Genomic DNA, 15867 nt, shown 5'->3' with positions numbered 1-15867 from the left:
GAATGAAATATTTTTAAGAGAAGAGCTTTGATAGAGATTTTCTTCATTCAGGAGACTATACTTATGAGAACTAGAGGGAAGTAATGAAGGTCATAAGAGAGATAATGTTTGAATACCAAAATTGCTTGTCACTTTCGGTTGCCTTGCCTAAAGAAGAAAACATATTTGGTTGATTCTCCTAACATCTTGTTACAACTTATTCAAGGGAAATTTCTGAAGTGATGACATTAATAGGAAATCCTTGTAATAATCACTTTTGTATTCTAACTGCCTTCTCTTCTTGGTCTTGTGTCATCTTGTCATCTACTTCTTCACATCAACAACCTGTTAGGTGGAAATACTGATATTCTAAAATTGACTAAGCATAAGCATGAGGAATATTTTTACTTTGTTTTAAATTTTTAAAAAAGTTGTGAGGTTTCTTTTTGTGTGTGTGTATATGTGTAGCACTATAAGGATAGAACAGAAAGAAACATTTTTAGAGTCATTTGTTAAAGGCAAAATAATACACTCTCCACCAAAAAAAAGGTGCCTACGTCCTAAAAATCAGAACCTGTGATTATATTATGTTATGTGGCAAAAGGGAATTAAAATAAAGTTGCCAATTTTAAGGATGCTTATTTCCTTAAACTAGGGAGATTATACTGCATTTTTCAGATGGTCCTAATGGATCCTTAAATGTAGAAAAGAGAGACGTATGAGGGTCAGCGTCAGAATGATATGATGTGAAAAAGTTTCAACTTGCCGTTGATAGCTTTGAAGAGAGAAGAAGACAGCTTAAGAGCCAAGGGATATGAACGTCCTTTAAAGCTGAAAAAGGAAAGGATATGGATTCACTCTCAGAGGCTCCAGAAAGAAATGCAGCCTTACTGCCACCATGATTTCAGAGTTCAGATTTCTAACCTAACACAACGATAAGATAATTAAATTTGTGTTGTAAGCTAGTCAATTTGTGGTCATTTACTACAGTTGTGATAGAAAACTAAGATCTTTATAATGGCTTGTTAGAATAAAACAATTTGAAAACCACTGTTCCTTAATTCTTTGAAAAAGCACTGTATACAGTAACCAACTGTTCGTAATTTCAACCAACAATCAAATAATAATAATAACAAAATAGAGGCAAGGCATGGTAGCTCATGCCTGTAATTCCACCATTTTGGGAGGCCAAGGTGGACGGATTGAAGCCAGAAGTTCAAGACCAGCCTGGCCAACATGGTGAAACCCACTCTCTACTAAAAAATACAAAAAAATAGTCAGGCATGGTGGTGCGTGTCTTTAGTTCCAGCTACTCAGGAGGCTGAGGCAGGAGAATCTCTTGAACCTGGGAGGCAGAGGCTTGCAGTGAGCCAAGATTGCATCATTGCATTCCAGCCTGGGTAACAGAGAGAGAGACTATGTCTCAAAAAATGTAAAAAAATAAAAATAAATGAGTTCAAATGGGAATTTTACTGGAAATGAGCATCGTTCTCTAGACTCTGTTTTGGGAAATAGAATCTAATTCCTTAAAGAAATGAATGAGCATGAAAGATTTCCCCAATGCTTGAATTTTCTCTGATGCATCTCTGCTGGGAAATTGAGAAATGGACTACACTCTCTCGTAAGATCTTTCTACGCAACAAGTTTATAACTGAAGAAGAAATTATAACAAGTGAGAATCCTGAAAGGTCAAGCCATAAAGTTCACTACTGAGTTGGACTGGGTCACAAGCTGGGAATGTTATTTAATACTGAGACAGATTGTAAACTTGCCAATCCAATCAGACTGTACTTTGATGCTATGCTTTCACTTTGTAGGCTCTGGTTTATGGCAGTTTATGTTTATTTTCACATATACTTTCCTTTCTTCCTACTTTATAAAATTCTTGAAATTGATACTTCTGCATCCTACTTAAGACAAGGCATTAATTCAAGCCAGCTAGTAAGCTCCCACCCTCTCTTGGTTCCAATTGCAACCCCATTATTGTATAAAATTTCATGTTTACAACATTCTAACTCTATGTTAAGAATAACAACCTCAGTCATCAAGGCTTATGGGGTTTTCCACATTTCCATATCAGTCATGAAGAAAACATGCACTAAAACCAAACATTTTTAAATGTATTTTGTGGAGTAATAACATTCATCTAACTGCGGATAGAAACTTTTTATTCAGCACAGAGATCATTGCAGTGATTCCAAATGTTTAGTCAGGACAGTGAAGACAGACTCTTTTCAAGCCACTTAAAATCCTGGTGGGGAAATAAACATGGCAAAATAAACATTTAAGCCTCAAAAACATATTAAAATACATAGACCATTGGAGAAGTTTAAGGGACATACTAAAACTATGACAGGTGTTTAGTAATGATAAATAGGATTTTTGACACCATTTCAATTAACTAGTCCTTTGAGATTATGCTCATTGCTAAATTAGCTAATTGAAATAGATTGTAAGAAGTTATTAAATACTTAATTCTGGTTTTCTTCAGTGTGAAGCCTATTCAATTAGCATTTAAAAATATCTGAACATTTGGTATCACATAACTGAAACATTAAAATGGTCTCAGAATTTTTCATAATAAAAATAGATATTTTGCTGTTAAAGAAACATAAACATGGATAGACTTAGGTATATTTTTCCTTCCTCTTCTTCTTAACCCAGATAGGAAAAGGCAAGAATCAAGAAATTTGAAACCTTATCACTACTTTGCCACTAAAGAGTAAACATTGGGCTAATTGTTTTACTTTCTGGGTCTCAGTTTCCATAAGTATAAAGTAAAATATTAGACGTATAAAGTAAGTCTCAGTTTCCATAAGTATAAAGTAAAATAATCATTCAACGATTAAAGAAAAAGAAAACAGAGAACTTCCTAGACTTCTGTATAGGCAATTGGAATACAAAAATAAACAGATTAATGCACAGAATTTATAACTCAATTTCCCTTGCTGCATAAATGGCATTTATTTACATGCTATAAATAATTACAACATAATACTTAGGCAGTTTAATACTGGCAATTATACGTCTTGTACCTATTAATGTAAGTTGTCTCATGTTTAAAATTAAAGTTTATATGATGAAAAAAATCAGAACTTACTTGAAAAATAATACCTGGAACATTGGTAAACAGCTGATAAAGATGATGATTTTTAAAATGCAATTTTAATGTGATAAAAACCAAAATGCTACTAATAGGTCAAAACCCAGAGTGGAAAAAACAATTATATAAGATTAGTTTATTAAATTAATGATTTGTGGACAGGATTACCGAATCACTTTTTATAGTGGATGCTAAATGTTTTCGTAGAACTTCTAGTTTATAAGACAAAGCTTGAAGCAAAGAGAAGGCTCATTCTAAAACACAATGTTGATCTGATGCTTTTTGCTGTTGTGTTTTTTTGTTGTTTTTTTTTTTTTTTTTTCAACTGCTGGTATGAAGCAAACCATAATTATACCTACATGTCAGAAAAGGAGAAAGAAAATAAAATAATGAGGTTTCCAAATATTTAAACATTTTAAAATATGTGCAAATTTGACTCTATCAAACCAACTTTTGCTTCGTTCTCTCTTTCTCTCTCTCGTCTTCCCCCTAACCTTGCCATTTCTCTTCTTTGAGCTTTTCCATTTTTTTCAAAATATATTATTATTTTATGTATTTATTTTGTCATACATTCTCTCTTTTAAATAAAATTGTCTTTCTTATACCCTTTTTTTACTCTCTCATCTCTCCTATCATCCTATTCTCTAATTTTTTTAGATATTATTTATTCATAATTCCTGGTCTGAGACCACACAAAACCGTACTACCAACAAGGAATAGGACATTTGATCCTCCCTAGTAAAATCCTAAAGAGTATTTATGGTATGCCCATAATTTTCCTACTCCATTCTTGAGAATTCAGTCTTGACTCACCTTCATTTTACCTTCCAATTGCCATTATTGGCTGTCCTGCCTCCAAGCCAAGACTTGATAGCTCACACTCTAATGAAATAATTCATCAGTTCCATTTCATAACCCTAAAGCGTCTGCTCCCAAACTGTCATCAAAGAGTTTTCTTATTAATGTCTCTAGACTCGACTTGGGTATAGTTTGGACAATTTACCAGTATTTGCTAAACACAGACACTGGTTGAGAAAAAGACTGTTACTCTTACTGACATTCTGTTGTTCGGAGGCCCTTTCTCTAAGTAACAACTGACATGTATTTCTCTAGCTTTGGAAATTACCTTCCCATACATTCTTCAGTTTATCTTTTATTGCTCTGTATTAGTCAAGATTCATTCAGTTGAAAGTGAGAGATCTATATTTTCACCCATGTTAAACCACAGGAAAGGAAAAAATGTTGCCTAGATAAACAAAAGTCCAAGAACAGACTGTCTTCATATTCAGTTTGATCAAATTATGTCATCACATAATTTGATCTTTTTTTCTCCTTCTTAATTTCTCAGCCCTACATCCTTCATGTATGTGCTTTTCTGTTACATGGACTGAATTTCTTCATTATAACATTTCTAAGACAATTTTCCATAGACTTAAAATCAAAGGTTAGTCTTCTTTATTTCTGGAAGAAATTTGAAGACAGGAAGCTTCCCTTAGGCTGATGCCTTTCTCTTAAATAATTCTGCAAGATTTGGTATTCTTTGTGGCCTAGTCTATACAATGCACACATCCTTGTAATGGTAGGTGTAGAAGAGATCGGAGATTATGGTATAAAGCTTTGATTGAAATTTCTACCAAAATTGTATGGAATGGAGAAGATATTCCCAAAGGGATACAGAAAGTAATCCTGAGCAGACAAAAATTGCATTTGGAGTAGTCTAATCTACATAAACTCCTTCAAAATGATACAATCTGGGGGGTAGCTTTATAAACTTCAGAACAACCGAGCTATTATAGATATCAGAAGAGTGTAGAAGACTAGTTAAATTCCAACAAATAGAAAATGCCTGTAAGTATAGACTGAATAATTTAATCAATTTTTATGTTTCAACATTTTTCCTAAATTATTAAAATTAGGCTGCAGTTACCAAATTTTTTCATATCACATGTAGTTAAAATAAGTTCCCATTCATTAGTGAATCAAAAGCTGGGAATTTCAATGACTTTTATTTTCTTTCACAATAGTCACTCTTCCTCTTTTAGCACTTAAGTTTTCTCTCAGGAAATACATTTAGTTCATTCTCAGTCTAAAACCATAAGCTGTCTGGGCACAGTGGCTCATGCCTGTAATCCCAGCACTTTGGGAGGCCGAGGTGGGAGGATCACCCGAGGTCAGGAATTCGAGACCAGCCTGGGCAACATGGTGAAACCTTGTCTGTACTAAAATTACAATATTTAGCTGGGCATGGTGGTGGGCACCTGTAATCCCAGCTACTTGGGAGGTTGAGGCAGGAGAATCACTTGATCCTGAGAAGCAGAATTTGTACTGAGCTGAGATTGTGCCAATGCACTCCAGCCTGGGTGGCAGAGTGAGACTCTCTCTCTAATAATAATGATAATGATGATAATAAAAATACCGTAAGCTATAAGAGTACCTGCCCAAGGTATCCCAGCTCACTAAGAATGAACTGTAGAGCCCTTAAAATAACCTTCAAGACTTGACTACAGAATCATGTCCAGGTACCTCTCTGACCTCGTGTTCTCTCACTCTAATCCACCAGCTCTGCTCCAGCCATGCTACGTCCCCATACCAGCCCCTTACAGTTATGCCAAGCACACTCCCATCTCAAGGCCCTTGCACTTACTTTCTTTTCATTCTGGGACATTCTCATGTCCATAACCACATGGCTCACTCCCTCACATGACTGAGGTCTTTGTTTAAGTATTTCCCTTTCAGGGAGGACTATATTAATCATTCTATCTAAAACAAACAACCAAACAGACAGACAGACAAACCTTCTTATCCTGTTAGCCTCTCTAATTTAAAAAAAATTATTATTATTTTTAATTGACATAACTTTACCTATTTATGGAGTATGAAGTGATATTTCAATATGTGTGTACAATGTATAATGATCAAACTGGGGTAATTAGTATATCTGTCACCTCAAATTTTTTTTGTTTTGTTTTGGAAACATTAAAAACATTCTAACTGAAAATATACAATATTGTGAACTATAGTCACCCTCCAGCACTATAAAATGCTAGAACACATGACTCCTATCTAGCTGTATATTTGTATTTATTAACCAACTTCATTCTGCCTCCACTTTTCTCCACCTTTCTAAGCCTCTGGTAAGCACTATTCTACTCTCTACTTCTATGTGATCAACCTTTTTAGCTTCCACAAATCAGTGAGACCATGCAGTATTTGATTATCTGTGCCCAACTTATTTCATTTAACATAATGTCCTCCAGGCTTATCTGTATTACTATGAGTGACAGGATTTCACTCTTTTTATGGTTGAATAGTATTCCATTGTGTATATACACTACATTTTCTTTATCCATTCATCTGTAGACAGATATTTAGCTTGATTCTATATCTTGTCTATTGTGAACAGTGCTACTATAGGAAGATAGCTCTTTGACAGACTAATTTTCTTCCCTTTGAATATTTAACTAGTAGTGGAATTTTTTTCACAGCCCTTATTACCTCCCAACACATTTGATGTTTGTTTATTTATTTTCTTTCCTTTCCCACTGGCATTTGGTATACTTGACAAGAAGGACTGATTTGCTCATTTGCTCATTTCTATATTTCAGCACCCAGGACAGTGCCTAGTATATTGTTGGTGCATAATAAATAGATGTTAAATACATCCTTGAAGGAAGAATGAATGAACGAATGAATGATTCTGTCACTCAGATCCAAATGTTGACTCATGATCTAGGCCTAGCCTGTCAGAGTCTCATATTGCATGGCCACAGTGATGCTGTAAGTTTAGCCATGAGAACTATATCAAGCAGATATGTTGATATGGTTTGGCTCTGTGTCCCCACCCAAATCTCACCTTGAATTGTAATAATTCCACATTTCAAGGGCAGAATCATGTGGAGGTAATTGAATCATGATGGCAATTTCCTCCATGCTGTTCTTGTGATAGTGAGTGAGTTCTCACAAGATCTGATAATATTGTAAGGGGCTTCCTCCTTCACTCAGAACTCATTCTCTCTTCTGCCACCCTGTGAAGAGGGGCCTTCTGCCACGATTGTAAGCTCCTGAGGCCTCCCCAGCCATGTGGAATTGTGAGTCAACTAAACCTCTTTTCTTTATAAATTACCCAGTCTTGGGCATTTCTTCATAGCAGCATGAGAACAAACTAATACATATGTACTGACAGTAAATATGTGACACTGCAGAAAAATAACAATATAAATTAAAACAATGAAGCCCATAAAGAGGGTCAGCCTGAGTATCAACCCAACATCAGTGAAGGCACAGCTAAGACATGGAGCTTGATGACCCTAATAACTACTCACCACCATCCCACTATTTTTCTTATGCTAGCTGGAGCTTGTATTTTTCCCTGAAATCAAAATGATTTGAAAGTTTTTAAAATTTATTTCTAAAAGATAATTAGTGCCTGCACTGTAATCAGTAATTGATGAACATACTATAATAGTACTATAATTTTCTTTAATGTTGATCATTTAGAAAATAATATCATATTACTGTGTTTAAATTCTGGTCATGTTTGTATGACTTTTTTGATCATATCATTTATCCATGTTATATACTGAGTCATTATCGCTGAAGTGGGAATTTCAATGCACCTTCTATATAAAATTACTATTGCCAGTCCAAAATTATGCTTATAACCAATTTCTTTTCTCCATCTTTTAATTGATCTAGAGAATTTCAGAACTGGAAGAATCTAAGAATCAAGTTATATCCACTTATTTTACAGTTTAGGACCCTGAGATAGAGAGAAATATAATAATAAATAAATAGTAAGTAAAACATCACACATAGTTCATCTTATAGAAGCCTTGTCCTTTCCCTAATTAAATTTAAGTATTTAAATATTTACATAAATAGATATGCAGCTGTGATGTTGAAACCAAATTAGCAGTCCGTGGTGACTAAAGATTTCAGAGCAGGTGCAGCCTTTAAATTTATCTCATCTCACATTTCAAATGATGCAACAAGTGCAATATCTCCAACTATATTCAATTGCTAGAGCCTGATACAAGTGAATGCAAATACCTAATGTGAAAGGTCAAGATTACTGTCAAGAAGTCAGTGGCATGACTAATGTTAACACATTTTCACTTACATAACAATAATAGCATTTAATCATAATAGAGATAAGGCTTGACTTACTAATTTTGTTTAATTTGATTTGGTGTTTAAAATGTGACCTGGCCTTTCTCCTTAGCATCTATTCACTCAGATCTTTCAGCTGCAGGATTATATCACAGGCCCAAAGAGTACTCAGAAACAGAGGTTGTAAATTACTAAACCAATGTATCTAGTTTGGAGCATCAAATAGAATCTTACTTAATTTACTTACAAAATGAGATTTAGAAAAACCACCAAACACTGGGAGAGAAATGTTAGTGCACTGAATAATGTTATATGTGGTTGTAGTATCTTAATAGATTGCAAGACCTTCTTTAGGGAAGTTACACAATATCTTATTGTGTGTACAGTTTTATGAGCTAGACATACATTAACCTACTGACACCTGTTAACGGTTCTGTGAGACAAGTACAAATATTACCTCTGTTGTACAGATATAAAAACCGAGGTCAACAGAGGATTTGTAAAATTGCTCAAGGTAACTATCCACTGAACTGCCCAGAATTATTAGAGAATAACTAAGCAGTCTTAATACAATTGAATATGCTGTGTTGTACTTGAAATCACTATTTATTTGCTAAATATAGGTTAATCTTCACTATATCTAGGACTAGTCTCGAGCCAATATGCAGGTGTGAAAAAATAAGTAAATAATGTCCATATTATCATGGTCTTACTGCCAAGGGCAGGGAGGCAATAAAAATGATTATCCTTTAGTCTCTACAGTGTTCCACATCACTGACTGCTAATATCAATTTTCCATTCTCAAACCCTGTAGAACAGGTATCTGGTAAGTCAGGTATTATATCACTCCTTCCATGTAAAACCTAGCTTTTGGTCAAGTACTCATGGGGAAGCCACCATAGACCTCTGAGATAAGCCTGATTCAGTCTCCCTTTTTCCTCAGGTCCTGCCCCACAGAGTCAGTGGCATCAGTTGCCTTGAACTCTGGTATTTACCTTCTCACTCATTAGGATGGTCAGAATCACCTCAGCCTCCAGAAATCTGTTCTTCAGTCAGAATTCCCTGGCAGATAGCCAGAGCATTTTCCTTATTTCCCTTCTTTCATGGATCACAGTCTTACTGAAGGTTTTTCTTCGTATATTTTGTGTGTTTTTTTTATGGTTGTTAAAAACATAAGGTGTAGTCTTCTACCAGTTACCCTGGCATAAATATTAAAACAGAATGACCACAAATACTTCTTCACGCCTCTGCTTGCATAAATATTGCTAACATCCCATTGGCTAAGCAAGTCAGATGGTGAAGGCCAGAGTCATACTGGATGGAAATAAAAAGGTCTTAGATATAGATATAATCAACCTTGCTGCAACCTGTCTACAAAATTGCTATCTGTATAGTTGGAGCCTCAGAAAAAGAGAAGAGAATGAGGATGGGTCAGGACTAATAACTGAAAAGATAATGGTGGAAAATTCTTCAAAACTGAGAAGAGATATTAAAGAAGTGATTAGAAAGAATCCTCATCTCTAATGAGATTAAAAATATGTATTAAGCCTTCTAGATACATCATAACAAAATAGTAGGATAATAAAGGTGGAGAGAAGAAATCTTAAAAGTAGGTAAAAAATATAAGTACCTTCATAAGAACAACTGAAACAACCTAATATTTGACTTCTTTGTATAGGAATAGTGAAGAAAAGAAAAGAACTATCAATGCAGGATTCACTTTCAGGAGCCTAAGTCAAGTTAAAGCTTTCTAAAGTAAATTCACTGACAAATAAATAGTAAATGTAGATTTATTGTATCTATATTTATATTTTGCCTACACTAGTAGCTAGTTAATATATAAGAAATTAGAAGAACAAGATATTTAATAAGTTATAAATAAGGAAAATGAAAAAGTAACATGGTATAAGTAGAACAAATATAAAGCAAATAGTAATATTATTGATTTAAATTTAAATGTTGAAATAATTACATTTAATGTAAATGAACTAAATTCTCTACTTAAAGTACTGCCAAAATGAAATTTTAAATTAGCCTATGTTGTTTATGAAAAGCTAAAGCTGAATATAAAGATTAAAGTGGTAAAATTAAAATAATAGATACCAGATGTAGATACCAGGTAGACAGTTAAAAAAAAAAGTGCCAAATGAATATCAAATGCTTTAAGAAAAGAAGAATTGGTAGAAATAGAAGAATATTTTATAATAATAAAAGGTCAAGCCAACAAAAAGACAGAATTTTAAATGAAGTGTGCATATTGCCTAGACTAAAATATATAGAAAAAACTTTGACAAAAGTATAAGAAAAAAACATCAAACTTTTAAGTTTGGAAAATTTTACTAAACATCATTTTAGCAATTTATAAAACAAACAGATTAAAAAGTAAACATATAAATGATCCAAACTACAAAGTTACAGATTTGTTGTAATTCATACACTTCACCTAATAACTATAGAAAATAGGTTTTTTAAGTGACCATGAAATATTTAACAAAAATTATTATTTGCTAGAAATAAAGTCTCAACATGTCGTAGAATTTATATAATGCATAAGATATTTCTAAATCACAGTGAAATTAATTTAGAAATCAATTATAACAAAAAATAACTAAAATTCCCATATGTTTGGAAACTAAGGAACATATTTTTAGAAAAATATGCTTTAGAAAATAAATTCTAATGAAAATTTACAATATATTGAACTGAATATGAATAAAGCTACTGTATATCTCAACAAGCAAGATGCTGCCACTGTGCTTACTGAGAAATTATAGCCTTAAATTCATTTAATATATAAAAGGAAAGGCAGAAAACAATGATCTAAGAATCCTTCTCAAGAGGTTATAATAACATCAAATTAAACTCAACAAAGTAGAATAAAAATTTAATAAAGAAGAGAAAATAATAAAATAGAAAACAAATATACAATATGATAAGCCAACAAAACAAAATGTTAACATATTAAAAAGATTAATAAAATTGATAATTCCCTTTATTATGTTGATAAAGAGGGAGAAGTGGTGAGGTGGGGAGAAACAGAGAGATATGGAGAGACAGAGAAAATGTCAGAGAGATATCTCAAATAGCCAGTATGGAAAAGAGTTGCATTACTAATGCCATAGACATTTAAAAAATATAATATGAAGCTATCATGATTAACTTCAAAGCAATAAAAATAAAAATCTAGAAAATAATAACAAATTACTAGAAAAACACAAATTATCATGACTAAAAAGAATTCACCAGTGAATTCTGCCCAACACATAAGAAAGAAATAATGACAAACACATGCAAATTCTTCCAGAGACTAGAAACCGGAGAAATACTTTCCAGCTCATTTTATAAGGTCAGCGTGACCTTTATAACATATCTGAAATCAAAAGAATTTTTAAAAAGGAAAATTATAGGACAATTTTACTGAAAAATATAGATGCAATATTCATAAATTAAATATTAACAAAATAAACCCAATAGTATAGAAAAGGGACATTATATTATAGCTGGGTTGAGTTTATTGAAGACTGGAATATAATCCACTATAATGACAGAATAAATTATTTAAATGATAGCATTTCAATAGAAAGATGATTTATTCCATCCATGCAAGGTTTGTTCAGTATTCAGAGAACAATCAATATACCCCATCATATTAACAGGCTAAAGAAGAAAACCACATGTTCATATAAGCTGATGTAGAAAAATCATTTGTAAAATAAAAAACTCATTAATTACACTCTGTCATTTATCCTTGAAAAATAAAAACATATTTATACAAAAACATGTAAACAAATGTTTATAGCATCTTTATTAATAATAGGTCCAGAGAGAAAACAATCCTAATTTCCTTCAAGGAATAAATAAACTATTGTATATCCATACCCTGAGCTACTTCATAAATTAAATGTTAACAAAATATTTAAGAGAATTTTCTCACTCAAGAAGAGAAAATAACTATTGATAAATATAACAAGCTACATGAATCCCCAGAGGATTGTGGAAAAGTCACATTCCCAAAGCAAAAATAAATAAATAAATAATAAATAAAATAAAAATAAAGCCAATTCCCAAAGATTATATACTGTAAGATTCCATTTATCCAGCATTCTTGAATTGCAAACATTGTAAAAGCAGCAAAAAGATTAGAAATTGCCAGAGAGATCCAAGATGGCTGATCACTAGCAGCTCGGGATTGTAACTCCCACTGAAAGCACAGAGAACAAGAGGACGCCACACTTTCAGATCAATTTTTGTTGCTCAGGCACCAGGAGATTCTCAGCAGAGGAGCCCCACGGGTTGCCAGCGCGACTCTTGCGGCCGGTGAGGCAGTTTTGCCGCTCCTTGGTGCAGCAGTTCTTGGTGCAGAGTCAGAAAAGCACCATCAATCTTAAAGCCGCTGTTTTGGCTGGTGCAGTGGGTTGCTCAGATTTTAGCGCTGGGAATCAACAAGTTGGACATCCATTTAGAAACCCAACTATAAAGACGGTAATTATAAAGGCCACAGATGGATAAATTTATAACCAAGGGAAGAAACCAGCCTAAAAAGGCTGAGAATACCCCAAATCAGAATGCCTCTCCCTCTACAGGGGATCACAGTTCCTCAACAGCAACGGAACAAGGCCTGATGGAGAAGACTGTGTTCCATTAGCAGAAGCAGGCTTTAAAAAGTGGATGATAAGAAACTTCCGGGAATTAAAAGAACTTGTTCTAACCCAATGCAAAGAAGCTAAGAACTTTGGAAAAAAGGTTTGACGAAATGTTAACAATAACTCACAATTTAGAAAGGAATATAAGTGAATTAATGGAGTTGAAAAACACAACACGAGAACTTCGCGAACTATGCACAAGTTTTAACTGCCAAATTGATCAAGCAGAAGAAAAGATATCAGAGGTCAAAGACCAACTTAATGAAATAAAACAAAAAGACAAGATTAGAGAAAACAGGATAAAAAAGAATGGGCAAAGTCTTCAAGAAATATGGGACTATGTGAAAAGACCTAATCCACGTTTGATAGGTGTACCTGAATGTGACAAAGAGAATCAATCCAAGCTGGAAAATATGCTTCAGGATATTATTCAGGAAAACTTTCCCAACCGAGCAAGGCAGGACAATATTCAACTCCAGGTAATACAGAGAACACCACAAAGATATTCCTCAAGAAGAGCAACCCCAAGGCACGTAATCGTCAGATTCACCAGGGTTGAAATGAAGGAGAAAATACTAAGGGCAGCCAGAGAGAAAGGTTGGGTTACCCATAAAGGGAAGCCCATCAGACTCACGGCAGATCTTTCAGCAGAAACCCTACAAGCCAGAAGAGAGTGACAACCAATATTCAACACCCTTAAAGAAAAGAATTTTCAACCCAGAATTTTACATCCAGCCAAACTAAACTTCATAAGCGAAGGAAAAATAAAATCTTTTGTGAACAAGCAAGCACTCAGAGATTTCATCACCACCAGGCCTGCTTTACAAGAGCTTCTGAAAGAACCACTACAAATAGAAAGGAACAACCAGTATCAGCCTTTCTAAAAAATACCAAAAAATAAAGAACATCAACATAATTAAGAACTTGCATCAACTAATGGGCAAAACAGCCAGCTAACATTAAATGGCAGTATCAAACTCACATATATTGTTATTAATTCTAAGTTTAAATCAACTAAATCCCCCAATCCAAAGACACAGGCAGGCAAAAAAAGCCAAGACCCATTGGTATGCTACATCCAGATCCATCTCACATGCAAGGATACACAAAGACTCAAAACAAAGGGATGGAGAAAAATTTACCAACCAAATGGAGAGCAAAAATAAATAAATAGAAAGCAGGAGTTGCAATTTTTGCTGATAAAATAGACTTTAAAGCAACAAAAATCAAAAGAAGCAAAGAAGGATATTACATAATGATAAAAGGATCAATGTAACAAGAAGAGCTAAAGATCCTAAATATATACGTACCCAATACAGGAATACCCAGGTATATAAGACTTATAAAGAGACTTGGACTCCCACACAATAATAGTGGGAGACTTCAACATCAGTATTAGACAGATCAATGAGGCAGAAAGTTAACATCGATATCCAGGACTTGAACTCAGATCCGGAACAAGTAGACTTAATTAACATTTATAGAACTCTCCACTTTAAATACACAAAATATACACTCTTTTCAGTACCACATCACACCTATTTAAAGGTTTAAATGAAATATTGGTTGGCTGCTTGTTAATTATTTTCTTCCCTCATTTTTTTTGTGTCTCTATTATTAAACACAAGTACAGGCATACCCATTTTTAGACTGCATTCTAGCCAGGGCAATAAAGCAACACCCCTGTTCTCTCTCCCTCTTCCTCTTCCTCTTTCTTCCTCTCCAAAAAAAAGAAAAAAAAAGAAAAGAAAAAAAAAAAGAAATTGCCAGAGGTTACAAAGTGTGTGGGGGTTGAATGAAAGACATTGTGGGCTGTACAGATATGATTGGTGTGGCAATGGAAATGTCCTGTATCTTGACTGTATTAATACCAATATCAATATACTGGTTGTGATATTGTCTGAAGGTTTGCAAGATGTTATCATTAGAGGAAACTGGGTTAAAAAGAAATGGAATCTCTTGGTTATCTCTTATAACTGCCACTGAACCTATAATTATCTCAAATTAAAAAGTTTTAACAGAAACATGATTTCTCAGTAAGTTCAGAAAAAATATTTGATAAATAATATCCCTTATTGATATAAACATCCTTAGAAAATTAGAGAGAAAAAACTTATTTTGGAAGATTTTCCTATAAGGTCAGCAATAAAGCAAGTGTGCTGCTATCACAATTCTGTTTAATATTATACTTGTGGTACTAACCACTATAATAAAGTAAGAAAAAGAAACTCTAGAAGTGAAAAATGTATTATGTACATTTAAATATAAATATGTGTATGCATAGATATATAAAAGATAGACTAAAGAGCAGAATGAATGACATTAAAAGTTAGCAAATTTGAATATATATCTACGCGTTTTCCAATTAGAGGCACAAAGAGAAAAAAATTTGAAGAATAAATCTGGACCTCTATCTGTCACCATGCACAAAAATTAACTAAAGATGGTTTAAAGACTTCAACATAAGACCTGAAACTGTAAAACTACTAGAAGAAAACATTGGAGGAACACTTCAGGACATTGGTCTGGGCAGAGATTTTACTGCTAAACTTCAAAACCACAGCAACCAAAACCAGAAACTGGCAAATCAGACTAACTAAACTCAAAAGCTTCTGCACTGCAAAAGAAACTGTCAACAGAGCGAAAAGACAACCTGTTGAATGGGAAATAATATTTCCAAACTGTTCATCCAGCGAAGGACTAAAAACCCAGAAAATACAATGAACTCAACTTGAGAGGAAAAAAAAAAACAACAACAATGAATAATCCCATTAAAACATGAGCAAAGGACATGAATAGAAATTTTATGCAAGAAGACATACCAGGAGTCAAAAGGTATATGAAAAACTGTTCACTAATCAGAAGGGAAATGCAAATCAAAACCACAGTGAGGTATCATCTTAGCACAGTTAGAATGGCTATTATTAAAAAGACAAAGACAACAGATACTGGTGAGGATATGGAGAAAAGGGTACCCTTATATGCTGTTCCTGGGGATGTAAAATAGTACAGCCTCTGTTGAAAACAGTATGG

The 15867-nt window shown here is 33.6% G+C and overlaps 1 long non-coding RNA gene across 1 annotated transcript in view; it reads right to left on the bottom strand.

The window, feature by feature from the left end:
• Positions 1-2840: 2840 nt before the first annotated feature.
• LOC116551506 overlaps positions 2841-15867 on the bottom strand; it is a 16335-nt gene continuing 3308 nt past the window's right edge. Inside the window, exons 2-3 of the long non-coding RNA XR_004268974.1 lie at positions 14474-14484; positions 2841-2851 (exon numbers count right to left, since the gene is read on the bottom strand). This is a non-coding gene — a long non-coding RNA (uncharacterized LOC116551506). The remainder of the gene's footprint in view (positions 2852-14473; positions 14485-15867) is intronic.

This window comes from Sapajus apella, unplaced genomic scaffold (assembly GCF_009761245.1).
Source record: "Sapajus apella isolate SASKATOON/1434 unplaced genomic scaffold, GSC_monkey_1.0 scaffold10, whole genome shotgun sequence".
Taxonomy (NCBI): Eukaryota; Metazoa; Chordata; class Mammalia; order Primates; family Cebidae; genus Sapajus; species Sapajus apella.
This window is presented reverse-complemented; position numbering and strand designations above follow the sequence as displayed.